The sequence below is a fragment of the Heterocephalus glaber genome, unplaced genomic scaffold (genome assembly GCF_053883595.1).
Source record: "Heterocephalus glaber isolate CG9 unplaced genomic scaffold, H.glaber_assembly_v1.0 deba00001594, whole genome shotgun sequence".
Lineage (NCBI taxonomy): Eukaryota > Metazoa > Chordata > Mammalia > Rodentia > Bathyergidae > Heterocephalus > Heterocephalus glaber.
The window spans coordinates 8,456,903-8,471,004 of NW_028258369.1; the positions used below are offsets into that span (position 1 = coordinate 8,456,903).

General features: G+C 38.0%; 1 pseudogene; it reads left to right on the forward strand.

Moving 5' to 3' along the window:
* The first annotated feature begins 11,082 nt into the window (after positions 1–11,082).
* On the forward strand, positions 11,083–13,457 carry LOC101703575 (archaemetzincin-2 pseudogene; annotated as a pseudogene).
* Positions 13,458–14,102: the final 645 nt, after the last annotated feature.

Below are 14,102 nucleotides of genomic sequence, written 5' to 3' on the forward strand. Positions count from 1 at the left end.
GCAGACAATTGTTTTAAGGAAAGGGTAGATGAAAACGAGAGATTATATTCTGGCATGTAAAGGCATAACAATAAATATTCTTTTTTCCTTTGCCTGAATCACATTGCAGCTTCTTCAAAGCATTGTACATATGTTGATGCAAGCCTTATTTTAAAATTTTCTTTGGCTCCCTTTTCAACTTCTTCCACTTGCCACAACCAGTCCCACAATCCCCCTCTTTCAGGCTCTGAGGATCTTCTTCAAACATTTATCACACCACAAAGGATACTTCACTGTTCTCTACTAAGCTATGCTTCTCTTCTCACTATGTCATAAATTGCCTGGCATATTACAGTGTTAATCATAAAAATCTTACACTTTAAGAATATATTAATACTTTAAAATTGCATTCATCATGTCCAGAACTTTTTCTCTTAACAATCTAAAATTGAATTTTTCAAGCTTATTTACAAATGTGTAGTTTTCTCACTTTTGTCTGAAGAGGTTTTTTTCCAAAGTATACCTGTTGACATTAAAACTCCATGAGTAAAAATGAATTATTTTAAACTTACGTTCTTAAAAAAATCTAGTTTAATGTTTATTAGTTATTTGTACATAATCAAAAAGGATTTAGAACCAGGAGCACTGGTGCATATCTGTAGTCTCAGCTATTCTGGTGCAAGGGTCAGTGGAAGGGTCTCTGCTGGAAGGGGTTTGAGGCCAGCCTGGGCCACATAGCAAGACACCAAATTAATAATAATAACTATTATTATTATTTAGAAGCTTCAGGTAATGATGCTTCTGCAAAAAAGAAAATTTTACTGTAATGCAAAATGCTTGCCAAATGGAAAAAATAAAGCCACAAAAATTTCCTTTGCTATGACAAAGCAATGGTATAATCACCATCTGGGCCAGATGGACATCATGTGCCTCCTGATGTGATGTACTGAGGATGATCTTGTCAAAAATACACAACTTGAATCTAATTATGATGAAACATCAGACAAATGTGCACTAAGGGACCTTCCACACAATGTAAGGCCTCTACTCTTCAAAAAATGTCAAGGTCAAAATGAAGAAAGGCTAAGGAATGGTTCCAGATGAAGAGATTAAAGACAGATGACAACTAAATCATAATGTGGGATTCTGAATCAGCGCCTAGACCCGGAAAGAAAAAGAGATAATTGACCAAAGTGGAACAAGGACTGTAGATTACACAATAATGTTGTATCAATGTAAAATTTTTAATGACTTTGACCAGTCCACTGTGGTTAGGTTATATAAGAAAATATCTGTTCTTAGAAATGACATACTGAAACATTTTGGGTAAAGGAACATAATGTTGCCAATCTACTCTCACATGTTTGGGGCAAAGATTAATATGCACACACAAATAATAATCTAGAGAGAGATTAACAAAACAAACGAAACAAGATGTCCACAATTGTTAAATCTGAGCAAAGGGTATTCAAGACCTCCTCCTGCTATTTTTGTACCTCTTCTGTGAGTTTAAACTGTGTGTATAAAAATAAAAGGTTATCAAAACAATGAATGTATAGAAAATATAAGAATATTTTTTAAAAACAAGCAATCCTTCCAAAGTATATATGACATGGCAGAGCCTAAGACATGTTGAAATCTCTTGGTACAAGTAAGTGTGATTTAGGGAACACTTCCTTTTAAAGTGCAGAGTAGAGGAAAATAGAATAATCTTTTTGATACTTTGAGTCCTTTGTTCACAGACTTGACTTTCATAAAATTTACAACACATCCCCACCTCTGGAGGTTCGTGCCTCACTCAGGGCTCTCATACCCTACCAGACACCACTGTTACTCCACTTGGGATCTTAAAGCCTACCTCCAACCTGAGCGCAGTGTTGGCATTTCTGAGGATGATGCAGCCTATGCTCCATTCAATCCCTTGACCTCCTCAGCTCCAGTCATTCTAGATAGGCATGAGGGGCAGAGGGAGTGGAGGGAGGACACAGCTCATGCGAAGGCCGTGGGGCCACTCAGATTATATGTGTGCCAGGCCCATTCGGAGTCTCTTGACCCCCCCATCACTTACCTTCTCATTTCACCTCTCTCCCCATGTTGGTCCCCTCAGCCACTCTCTTATCACATCCTCACCCCTTCGTCCTTTGTCCTGCAAGCTCCCAAAAGTGCATCAAAGCAGCCTTTTGTCTCCTCCTGTCTTTCTCATTTGTTGCTCAAGAAAAGGGGGGAGATCTCACACTGGCGCTGACTGGTGCACACACACACACACACACACATGTGCACGTGTGTGTATGTGTGTGCTTTCCTCAACAAAACTGGGCTTTCATCCCGTTCAGTAATCTTTTTTCACCTTTTGTAGCTAGCCACACCCCCACCCCATCCCCCGTTCTGGGAATCCAACCTAGGGCTTTGTGCCCAGATCCTTCCTGTGTAATCTCAAACGTGAGACATTTACATGCTTGTAATTAGTGAATCGATATTGACTGCACCATTGCCCACGGAGCTGACAACATCAGAGACTTTGGAATTATTTTTGACCCCTTCTATCCAGTTCCAATACCCTACCAGTCACCAAAGCTTCCTTAAATCCATTTCATTCTCCTCACCTGCTCTTTCCTATTATCTGTATTCAGGCTTTTATTCTTTCTATCCTGTACAGTAATGCTACCTCCTTGCACTTTATGGCTCACCTACCTTCTCCAGTCGTTACCTTTCCAGAACACAAATCAAATGACAAAGTCACTCCCTTGCTAAAATCCTCCAATAGCATCCAGCTGCCTACAGAATAAACAGCAGGTGCTATATATAGCTTGAAGACTTTTCATGTTCTGGCTTTAGCTTTTCTTTTCTCACTCAACTCCTGTTATTCCTCTGAAGACACAGAGCTCCAAACCTGAAAAGGTACTCCGAATCTCAGACACAGCGCAGTCTTTCTTGAGCTAAGAATGTCGAGAAAATTAGAAATAAAATTACTTACTAAATCATAAGGCAAGAATTCTGTGTTAAAAAAAAAAGAATTCTGTGTTCTCTCAAAATTTAACCAGAGTGTTATCAAATAAGCACATCTGATATAGAGCAGTGCTGTTCAATAGAGCCACAGATGCAATTTTTAATTTGATTTTTTTCTACAACTTAAAAAATTTTGTAGCCACATTGAAAAAGAAGTAAAATTACTTCCTGGCTTTTTGGCTACAAGCAAGTGTAAAAAAGAAAAAAATGAAAATGGAGAGATTAATGTTAATAATACATATTACTTCACCTAATAGATCCAAAATACTATTCTCTCAATATATAAAAATAATAATGAGATATTTTAGATTAATTTTTTCATCATAAGCCAGTTTGTATTTTACATTTACAGCACATCTTTGGATGCTATATTTTCATGGGAAGTGCTTCTTCTATATTTATTTTTCATAAAATTTACAGTGGGCAAAATGTAGATTTTCATACTCAAGTTGTTTTAACATACCTAAAAGTTTTCCAGTAACTAAATTGAGAACAAAATTCATTTTCCTTTAATATTTGCGTCTTCATTTTAAAAACCCTAGTTACTATTGTTGTCGTTATTTTTTGGAGGAATTGATTTGCCTAAGAAGAAAAGAATGTCAGTTTTGTGAAGTAGAAAGGCAGCGACCCCTTCCCCGCTCATTATAAAGGGTCATGACTGACACCCTTGTAACCAAAGAGGTTATGATCATGGTTTTATATGACTTGGGAGCCTTCAGAATGAAACCCAGAGACAAGGGTTAAACCATCCATTTTTATGCTTAAGTTCATGCAGCAGGGATAGCTGTGTGGAACTGTGATTAGAGAGAAAGGGTATGAGCTAAGCTGGGTGTGGTGCTGCACACCTGTTAATTCCAGCCATCTGGTAGGCTGAGGCAGGAGGATAGTAAGCTTGACCTCAGCCTAGGCAACCTTGTGATTTAGCAAGACTGTGTCTCAAAAATAAAAACAGGCTGGGGATATAGCTCAGTGTGAAACCCCCCAGTACCAAAGAAAGAAAAAAAGGAATGGGGAGAAAGGAAAGAAAGGGACAGAAAAAAGAAAACACAAAAAAGAAAGAAAGGAAGGAAAAGGAAAGAAAGAAAGGAAGGAGAGAGACAGAGAGAGAGAGACAGAGAGAGAGAGAGAGAGAGAGAGAGAGAGAGAGAGAGAGAGAGAAGGAAAGGACAGGACAGGAAAGGAAGGTTGTTTATGAGCTGATGGTGAGAGACTGAGAAAGGCAAGACCCAGCGAGGCCTGACTACAGTTGCAGCATTTCTTCCTCCTAGGTTCATGGCAGGACTCTTTCTGGAATGAAGGTCTTATGACTTACAATCAAACAACATAGGTCAGATAATTTCTTTAAGGTCAGCTCTTATACAGAAGGAGGAGGAAATGTTAGAGTAACATTTTTAAGATTTCTTGCTGACTTTGGGGAAAAGTTTCTGTGACCTATCTGGAGGAAGAGGAATTCTAGTTTTTATGGCTTGTCTCAGGGGAAAAGAAGGGGTGAGAGACAGGAGGACAAGAGGAGGTCAGACAGGAGCTTTGCTTCTGTGGCTACCTCTGAGAACTGGCATTAGATATATGTCTCTCTGAGTCCCCGCAGTTCCAAAACCATGTCTGTCCAAGTAAATTCACTAATTTGTGTCAGCTCAACATTATGTATCCTGTATTCAAAGGAATATGGTATGATTTGAGAAAGAATTCTAGATTGATTAATATAAATAAGGTATTCTTGAACTTTTTATTATAGTTTTACAGCCACTTTACATAATGCAGCCTATTAATTAAAATCTTCTGCACATTTGATTCATGTTAGAAAAATGTACAAGATCATTAGTATTGATTTGCATCATAAAAATTTTCACTTTCAACATAAACCCTTATATGAATACCTGTCTAGCTAAGTCACAAGTGAGCTTTTCCCTTTTTAATGAGTTTCAAATTTTTATTGTTCAAAAAAATTTTATCTTGTTCATATGCAGTGAACAAACATGTAAATTCCATGTACAATTTTTCTTTGATTACTGAATATTTGGCAAGTTTTGGGGGCTTCAAGAAAATCTTAAGTTGGAGTAAACAATGCAGTAGAACTTCGTAAAGCTCTGTGGTTCAACCAAGGAGCATTGGCAATGAACATAAAATTAAGTTTGTTGTCTATTTCTTTCAACAGTTCCATAAATCAGAGATGAGTCACAGCATTTGTACATATATGCTGAACAATTTTAATGACAGTATTCATGGTGCTCTTTATAGTCTGTTTCAGAGAACTGAGCCCAAATACTTTCATTCAGTCTCTTTGCTTTTTACATTTTTTGGTATAGTAGTAGTATCTACATCTCTACTCAATTCTGCTTCAGTATTATGTCTTCATTCCACACTTAATCATTATTTCATACTTATTTTTATTCAAAATTATTTAATTAAATTATAATTTAATGCCTATATTTCAATTTAGTTACTAATTACAAATCACATACATTTTACTATATATCATGCTGTATGTATAAAATATTCAAATAAACACATTTCAATGTTACAGCAATGCATAGGAAGATAAATCAATTCAAATGAATCGATTCACTGACACTAACTAGTCTACTAAGCTCCATGCTTAGTGTAGTTCCTGACTTGTAACAGGGAGTGGTGGTAAACCTTCAAGGAGGGAAGACAGTGGGAATTCCCACTCACCTCCTACTAGGTTCCATCCTAGGCACTGGGGATATAGCTATGAACATCTGGAAGTTTGGACTATAAGAAGCTCTGGCTCAATTGCTCAAATATGATCAGATAATTATATTTAAAGTTATCGTACCAAGAAGGCAGCATAGATCCAACTAGTTTTGTTTTTTTTTTGGTACTGGGGATCAAACTCGGGTCCTTGCACTTGCGAGGCAGGTGGCGACACCACTGAGCTAAATTCCCAGCCCTATCCAACTAGTTTTATACAGTAGGATGCTTATCCTAACAAGGAAAGCATTGCATTACTGTGAAAACAAGGAGCAGTGTCCTTACCAAACAAACTTTCTCAGCAGGCACTCAATCCTAACTCCAAGTGAAAAACTTAAACCAAAAACTACTTTTTTCTCTTTTTGCTTTCTTTAAATCTTGTAATTTGGGCTCATAACTGCAAGTTGACAAACCTACATAGAATTGGCAGCAGTCTGTTTTAAACACAGACTGTCAAAATACAAATAGAATCAAGTATTTTCATCACAGCTGGATTTCCATCTTTTTGGCCAGCTCTCGGGCCCGCTCACTGATTAATCACGCAATTGATGCTACCTCCTTTCTGTATTCCTATGGCATCAAAGCAGACATTTCCACAGAGAAAAATGTAAATCTAAAGTAGGGCCCCTCAATTATGCCAGTTATGGCAGTCTTAAATTGACATAGGAAGAGTTACAAGACAAAACAAACAAACAAACAAATGATAAACTGGGCTCTATGGTGCACACCCTGTATTCTCAGCTACTCCTGAGCCCCAGGCAGGAGGATTGTTTGAGTCCAGGAGTTTCAGATGAACCTGGACTACATTGTGAGACCCTGCCTTAAAAAACAGAACACAACAAAAAATAAGATAACCCAGAGATTACTTATTGATTATAATGCTGTAAACCCAGCACTCAGGAGGCTGAGGCAGGAGGATCTCCATGAGTTCGAGGCCAGCTTGTGCTACATAGTGAGTTCAAGGCCAGCCTGAACTTCATAGTGAGATCCTGTCTCAAAAAAAAAGGAATTGATGCCACCTGCCTTGCAAGCACAAGGACCCAAGTTCAATCCCTCATACCAAAAAAAAAAAAAAAAGAGGAATTGAGATATTGAGATGTGTTATGTACATGTACCAATTCCCCACAATGAATGTAATCATTATGTACTGCAAACATGTACTAATAAAATTTAAAAGGAAAGTAATTTTGCATAAAAAGCAGATGTTTCTTTTAATGCAAATGTAAGGATCAAATTATAGTCATGTTAGTGAGACCTATAACTTATCACAGCAATAGAAATCACAAATACTTTCATAGTATATGACAATTGTTCAGATATCTTGAAATGTCATTTATGCTTATTGCCACTTCAAAATTAGATTCCCACTAGATTTTGCTAATTAATAGATTAATGAAGGAGCAAGTAGAGCACTATATCATACATGTATAATTTCTAATACTGTAATAACCATATTTTAATATAATTGCTTTTTTTTTTTTTTGGTACTGGGGATCGAACTCAGGTCCTTGCGCTTGCAAAGCAGGCGACAGAACCACTGAGCTAAATCTCCGGCCCTATAATTGCTTTTCTTTGTATTGCTATGTAAGATATCTTTGAATTAAAAAACATTATCTGGGACAGGGATGTAGCTCAGTGGCACCGTGCCTGCCTGGCAAGCATAAGGTCCTGAGTTCAATCCCTGGTACCTAAAAAAAAAAATTAAAATAAAAAACATTCTGAGAAGCAAGACTGCTAAAGTGTTGCTAGGGTAAAAGGAAAAGTAATATTTAGAGTCTTTAGATTGTATGATTTTTGATTTTCAATGTTAATATTGGTAGGTACACAGGACCTCTCTCTCTCTCTCTCTCTCTCTCTCTTTCTCTCTCGTACTGAGAGTCAAACCTAGAACCTGGAGCATACGAGCATGTACTCTACCACTGAGCTACCTGCAGCCCCTATACACAGGATTTTATCAGTCTCTTTGAGAGAAGACTGGCTTAGACAATTATCTCACTGGCAAGATCACATTGGCCTTTTGATCATTTTAAATCTGATTTAAAGTACAATTTGCAAGCTGAAGCATACAAACCTTTAAATTCGACTTTTCAAACATTTTAATTAAAATGTTCTAGTGAATTTACAGCAAAATGTAGGAAAAAATAGCACCAGAAACTGAACGCGTTTCAGTTCTGCTACCTGATCTTGGGATTGTAATTTAACGTGTCTGATCCCACTGGGGGGGCAGGAGGATCACCACAAGTTCCAGGCCAGCCTAGGCTACATGGTGAGTTCAAGGCCAGCCTGAACTGCATAGTGAGAACTTGTCTCAAAAAAAATGTGTCCGATCCTCATCTATAAACACATTTAGATGGTCTTTAAAATCTATAACCTCCTTTTCTAGTTATACAATTCTACACTTCTAAAAATTTCTGCCTTTTTCTAGGTGTGTTCTTTAGGATTCAGTTCTTAGTATTCAATCTTTCATTCATATACTTTTCAAACATCAAGGTGGAAATAACTATGAAAATGAGCTGGGGACTCTGGGAAACAAGTCCATGGTGTCATATTTAAGCTGGACTTAAACGGCTGAATAGGAGTCAGTTAAGTGAGGAGGGGATGAAGATGTTCTAGTCAGAGACGACACTGCCTATAAAGGCTCAGTGTTCATAGGAACCACAGTGCACTGACAGTCTTGATTAGCATACAGAGGAGATGAGACTTGTAGTGAGTCTAGGCTCCTTAGCTTTAAAAAAAAAAAAAAGGAAAACGTGCATCAACAAGGAAAGTGAAGCGGTCACATTTGTGTTTTGGAAAAAAGCCCTGAGAGCAGCATGAGGCATGGGGGAGATAAAAATCAAAGAGATCACTTAGAGAGAGGGGAGAGCACTGAAATATTTGAGGTAAGAAATAATGAAGGCCTGAATCAAGGCACTGGTTATGAGAATAAAGGGCAAAGCACTGAAACAGGTGATCTTTATGAAAAATTGCATGACTATAAGTGGAGAATCAGGGGTGACACTAGATTTTCCCTGCAATTGGATGAAGAATGATTAATGAAAAGCACAATCATTAACTAGAATAGAGAATACAAGAGTGTTATGGCTTGTGTCTAGATGTCCCCCCAAAGTCTCATGCAGTCATAGTTTGGGGTTTTTCAGAGGTGGCTTCATCTAGAGTGTGTGATGCTGAGATCAAAGGTAAGTGATTACTAAATCAGTCTACTGATTGGTTTGGCATAGTTCTGCGTGTGGATAATGAGAAGGCCCAGCCTGGGTGTGGATGCTACCTGCCCTAAGGGCGTGTAGCCTGGACAGAATATAAGGGACAGAAAGAGGGCTGCTGAATGAAGTCATTGCCTGCAGCTTCTTCACTGCTTTGCTGTCTCCTGCCTACTTGCAACGGACTATTTCTCCCCTGTGATTCCCTCTGCCGCGCTATCCTGCCTTGGAGCCAGCCAACCACGGACTGAAACCTCTACAAACTGTGAGCTACAATAAACCTTTCCTCCTTTAGCTTTGGGTATTGGGTATTTTGTCTCAGCAACAAGAAAAGTAACTTAAGACAAAGAGGAAAGAAAAGCTCTGTGGGGAAGAAAGCTAAGCTTTGAAATGTACAGGTTGAGGAATTCATTTGTTCTTCAATGATAGATTGTAGCCAGCCCTTGGAAATCTTGACATGGAATTCTGGGGACAGTTATACTTGGAGATACAGAATTATGAAGATCATACAGAAGGTAGTTGAAGCTTACCTATCACCATCAACATTATCACTTTTTGCCTGGGCCTTCTGTAATGGTTCACATTATCAAATCTGCCAAATCCTGGCACCTAAGCTTACTTACTAAGGCTAACAAGAACTGCTTTCTCTTCATCCTCACCTTTCTGTTCTTGTTTCCTCTATAATACATCTATGTATTAGTTAGAGTATAGGCAGAATTGCTTTGTCAGAGGAAACCCAAAAGAAAATAGCTTATATAAAACAGAAGTATAGGGGCTGGGGTGTAGCTCAATGATTCAGCTCTTGCCCACCATGCTCAAGGTCCTGTTTGCTCTCCAGCACTGCAAAAATGAAAATTTTAAAAAGAAGTGTATTTTTCCTTATACAACAGTCTGGAGTCTGGAGGGCAGCTCTGTTCCATGAGGACATATAGGAACCTAGGCTGGCGGAAAGCTTTGCCATCTTCAGTATCCCTCTTGGGGCCCGAGGCTTTGTTCCAATCATGGTCATTTCCCAAATGGTGCAAAGAAAACGCAAGGATTTGAGGCAACAGGTTCATCTTTATGGGGACAAATATGTATCATTTCTGCTTATATCCTATTGGCCTAAACTTGGTCAGATGACTATATCTACCTTCAAGAGAGTCTGGAAAATGTAGTATATTGCTGGGTTGCCATGTGAGGAGCTCGCATTCAGGGACGGGGGTCTTTGTTACTGAAAAATACAAAGGGAAATGGACACAGGGAACATTTAGCAAATTGGTACTTCTAAACCCCTAGTTACCTTCCTCATTTCCACATACAGAATACATTCATCCTTCCTCATTGGGAGGCAACTACAAGCGCAATTTATTTACTGAACATAAAATAAAGTCTAGCATCTCTGGGTAGTGTTCAATCCTCTCCATCAGGTCTAGATCTAGTATCCCACAATCCAACAGTCTTAGTAATAAGCATCTAGAGAATATTATTTGATTGATTTTTGCTGAAAGGTCAGTCAGGGCAGAAAAATGCTAGAAACACACCCTCATTGGAATTTGGTTAATGTTTAAATCTCCTACTAAGCTGCCATGTGAAAAAAAAAAACCCTCCTTAAGAATGGTGATACCAGGGCTGGGGATTTAGCTCAGTGGTTCCGGTGCCTGTCTTGCAAGTGGAAAGACCCAAGTTCGATCCCTGGTACCAAAAAAAAAAAAAGATGACACCAAAGAAAAACTCTCAGGAATGCAGCACCTATCTGCAAACAAAGTCTAGTCCTGTCACATTCACCTGACTTAGGAGTAATGCACATCTTAATAGGCCATGGTAGGTACGTTCACTAATGAAAGGTTTGAGAAAGAAGTTACCTAAAGTTATCTTGACCCCAAAATCTTCTCATGAATCCAGTTATGAACTAGCCTCCCCAAACAGAATCTGTACAGCCATATCTCTTATGAAGTTGAATCTGTGAAGTCATAGCTTTCATAGAAATTATAAATACTATCTTTCTCCAATATTACTATTTATCAAAATAAGTTGTTAGCACCATTCCGGTCTATCAACTTTATTTTGAAAGTGTACTGGTCTAAGAAATCTGTAGCTCTCAGAATTACTGACTTATATTTCCTCAAGCCATTCCAGATTCCAACATTCCGGAAAGTTCTCAGCCTGCCTGCTGACGTCTCTGCAAATAGCAGATGAATCTGCATTCCACACTGCCAGGAATATGATTAATTATTTATTTGGATTAGTCAAGTGAATCTATGTTCCTGCATTTCTGTGACATAGTTACTTACATTTTTTTAAGCTTTGGTCATACTTTCGAGTTGCAACATTTGCTTTTTCAAATGTGTCTTCGCTTTCTTGCAGGAAAAACAAAAACAAAAACAGCCAAGCAGTCAGTGAGCAACACAGTAAAATTCTCATTTCTGTACCAATATGTAGTCTTAGATATTATTCAACTTTGAAAGGAAAAGCTTTGTGTGAGTTGTGTTTTTCACAGCTGGATAACCTTAATATGGAAATGTGCTCATGTTACACACCATAGACCTCAACAGAAAGTTTCAGAGAATTTGAGCTTTTTAATCAGATGATCTTGCTCTCTGTTCAGAAAACAAAATTCCATGGGGAACCTGCTATTCAGAGCAGGCTTTATTCTATTATAATATTCATTTTCTTTTATCTTTCTAACCAAGAGGACACTGCAAAAACCATCTGAGCAAGGCAGATGGTATTACAAAAGAGCTGTTATGAAATGTTAAAAGAGCAGATAGGGGCAAGGGAGGCTCAGTAGGTGGTGTTGAGGCCTGTGAGAGGTAAAGGCACCCTCCACAACACTTTTCCAGACATTTCAGCTCTTTAAGGTAAAAACTTCTTTAAGAGCTTTCCTTTTTTATAAAGCCTTGTGACGCAGCATCTGTTTGACCCATTCAGTGGAAAGACAGAAGTTCTACATAGAAACATAGTGTGAATGGAAGAGACCTGGCATTATACAAATAGTAGGACACTCTGAACAGACACTAAAAATAGCTCTCAAAGAACCCAACGCTTGTCTCATACTATAAGAAATTAAAAGATGGGGAAGAGCATTTAATGAATGAAGTCTTCCGGCCAGCCAGTGATCTCTCTGGCCCCATGACCTTGGATCCACAGTCAGACTGGATCATCTCCCACCTTGAGACATCCCAAGACCTTGAACAGTTTTTCAGTGATCCCTACCAAAAGACACTCTCTCCAGAAACACGCTGTATTTATATACAGTCTGTTGGAGCTCTAGAGAATATCAGAGTTATCAGTGAAGAATATATTAAATGGCTCAAGCCCTACTGTGAAGCATTTTCCTATGGGCTGACAGTAAAACTCCTAGCACTGGTTTCTGTTTCTACAACCAGGTGTTCCTTTCAAGTCAATGATCATGTGCAGAATCTACAAATTCATGCAGGGCATATCCTGAATTTCTTGAAAAAAGAAGAAACCTAAAGATGTCATCTGTGTTGTGGGGATAACAATGATTGATCTTTTCCCAAGAGACTTCTGGAATTTTGTCTTTGGACAGGCCTCTCTGACAGGTGGTGTGGGGATATTCAGATTCACTGGGTATGGCAGGGATTTCTATACCTTGCGTTCTGAAGGTAAAGTGAAAAAGCTCCACAAAAAAATCTTCCAGTGACTATTCCAATTTTGATAACTATCATATTCCTGAAATCACTCGTGCTTTATTGCTGTGATCCTGTGAGACTTTAATCCATGAGATTGGACATATATTTGGATTATGACACTGCCGATGGCTCCCATGCCTAATGTAATGCTCCAACCACTTTAAAGAAGCCAACTGGTACCCTTTAAACCTTTTTCCTCTCTGTATGTGCAAGTTGTGGTGAGTGTGCTGTTGGCTTCAACACTGCTGGAAGGTACAAGTCACTGGTGAGGAGGACTGATAGTGAATCTGTTGACATACCAAGAGCAACTGTAAAACATAGTCATGAGAACGAGAATTTGCTGGAACCTGCAGAAGCCTTTAAAAATGGAAAAAGTAGATGATAAAATGCCTGCTGTTCTCCAAAAATAAGGACCTTCCAATGAGAGTAATTAAAATAAATACTTGCACATTTAAAAATTAAAAAAATAAAAAATCAGAAAAGGGCATGAATATTATCAAAATACATTATCCACATTGAATCCTCCCCCAACATATGAAACTAGAGAAGGTCAGGGCAATGGGACAGTGATGGGAGAAATGATTAAAGTATGCTGTATGCATGTACAAATCTGCCAAAATGAAACCCATTAATTGGTATAAAAATAAGCACTAATAAAACGTGGGAAAAATCAGATATATTTTGGAAACTACCATCAGCTGGAGAGTAATTTATATGTAAACTGTGCTAAATTCCTTGAAGTTAAACCAACTCTGACTATGTCTTATCAATGCAATAATATTTGTCACTTAAGTAACGTGATAGGCTAGCATTCATTTCATGGAGTGTGGTAACTTATGTAACCAATGATGACTAAAAAAATAATTATCACATTCACTTGTGGTATCATTTAATCAAATTAATCTGCTTTGGCAGTGGAATTATTCAGGCCTAGTTGGGTCTATCTAGACAATGATTCTAAAGAAAAGGTAATTTAAATATTTTTAGAATCTGTAGATTTAGAACAAAGTCACAAGTTTAGATTTTTACAAATACCTAAAATTTATTTGTGTCTCTAAGGTAAAAATCTGGACTTGCTTTAAATCTCCATCTTTTATTTCTGTAAATTCTTCTAAATCCATTCTAAGCTCTTCATTCCATCAGCTATCACCAGAAGACATTTGTGTCTGTTAAGATGGGTGGGATATATGCAATATTTGACTGTTACAAAAAATTACCTAACACTTGGAAATAAGCAACAGGATGACTGCTTGTCCTTTCAAAGTCCTGACTGGAAATTTATTTAAAGCCCTTTATTTACAGGGCCCACCCAAGGATTAGTTGGTTCTCTAGAGGAATGAACTGTTGCTTGACTAAGGTTCAGACATGTTAAAGTGGAGTAATTTGCTCAGTAGAGATACAAATGATCTTTGTACAGTAGAACTGATAATCCCAGAGGTTATGGTTTTATTTCCATTTTGGCTCTAATTTAGCAAATTTATTACAGCATGCCTTTTCTTTTTGAACACATAAGCCTCTGTCTTCTGAATTCTTTTTTGCACCAGATTTACCATCCTGCTGTTTCCTTCAT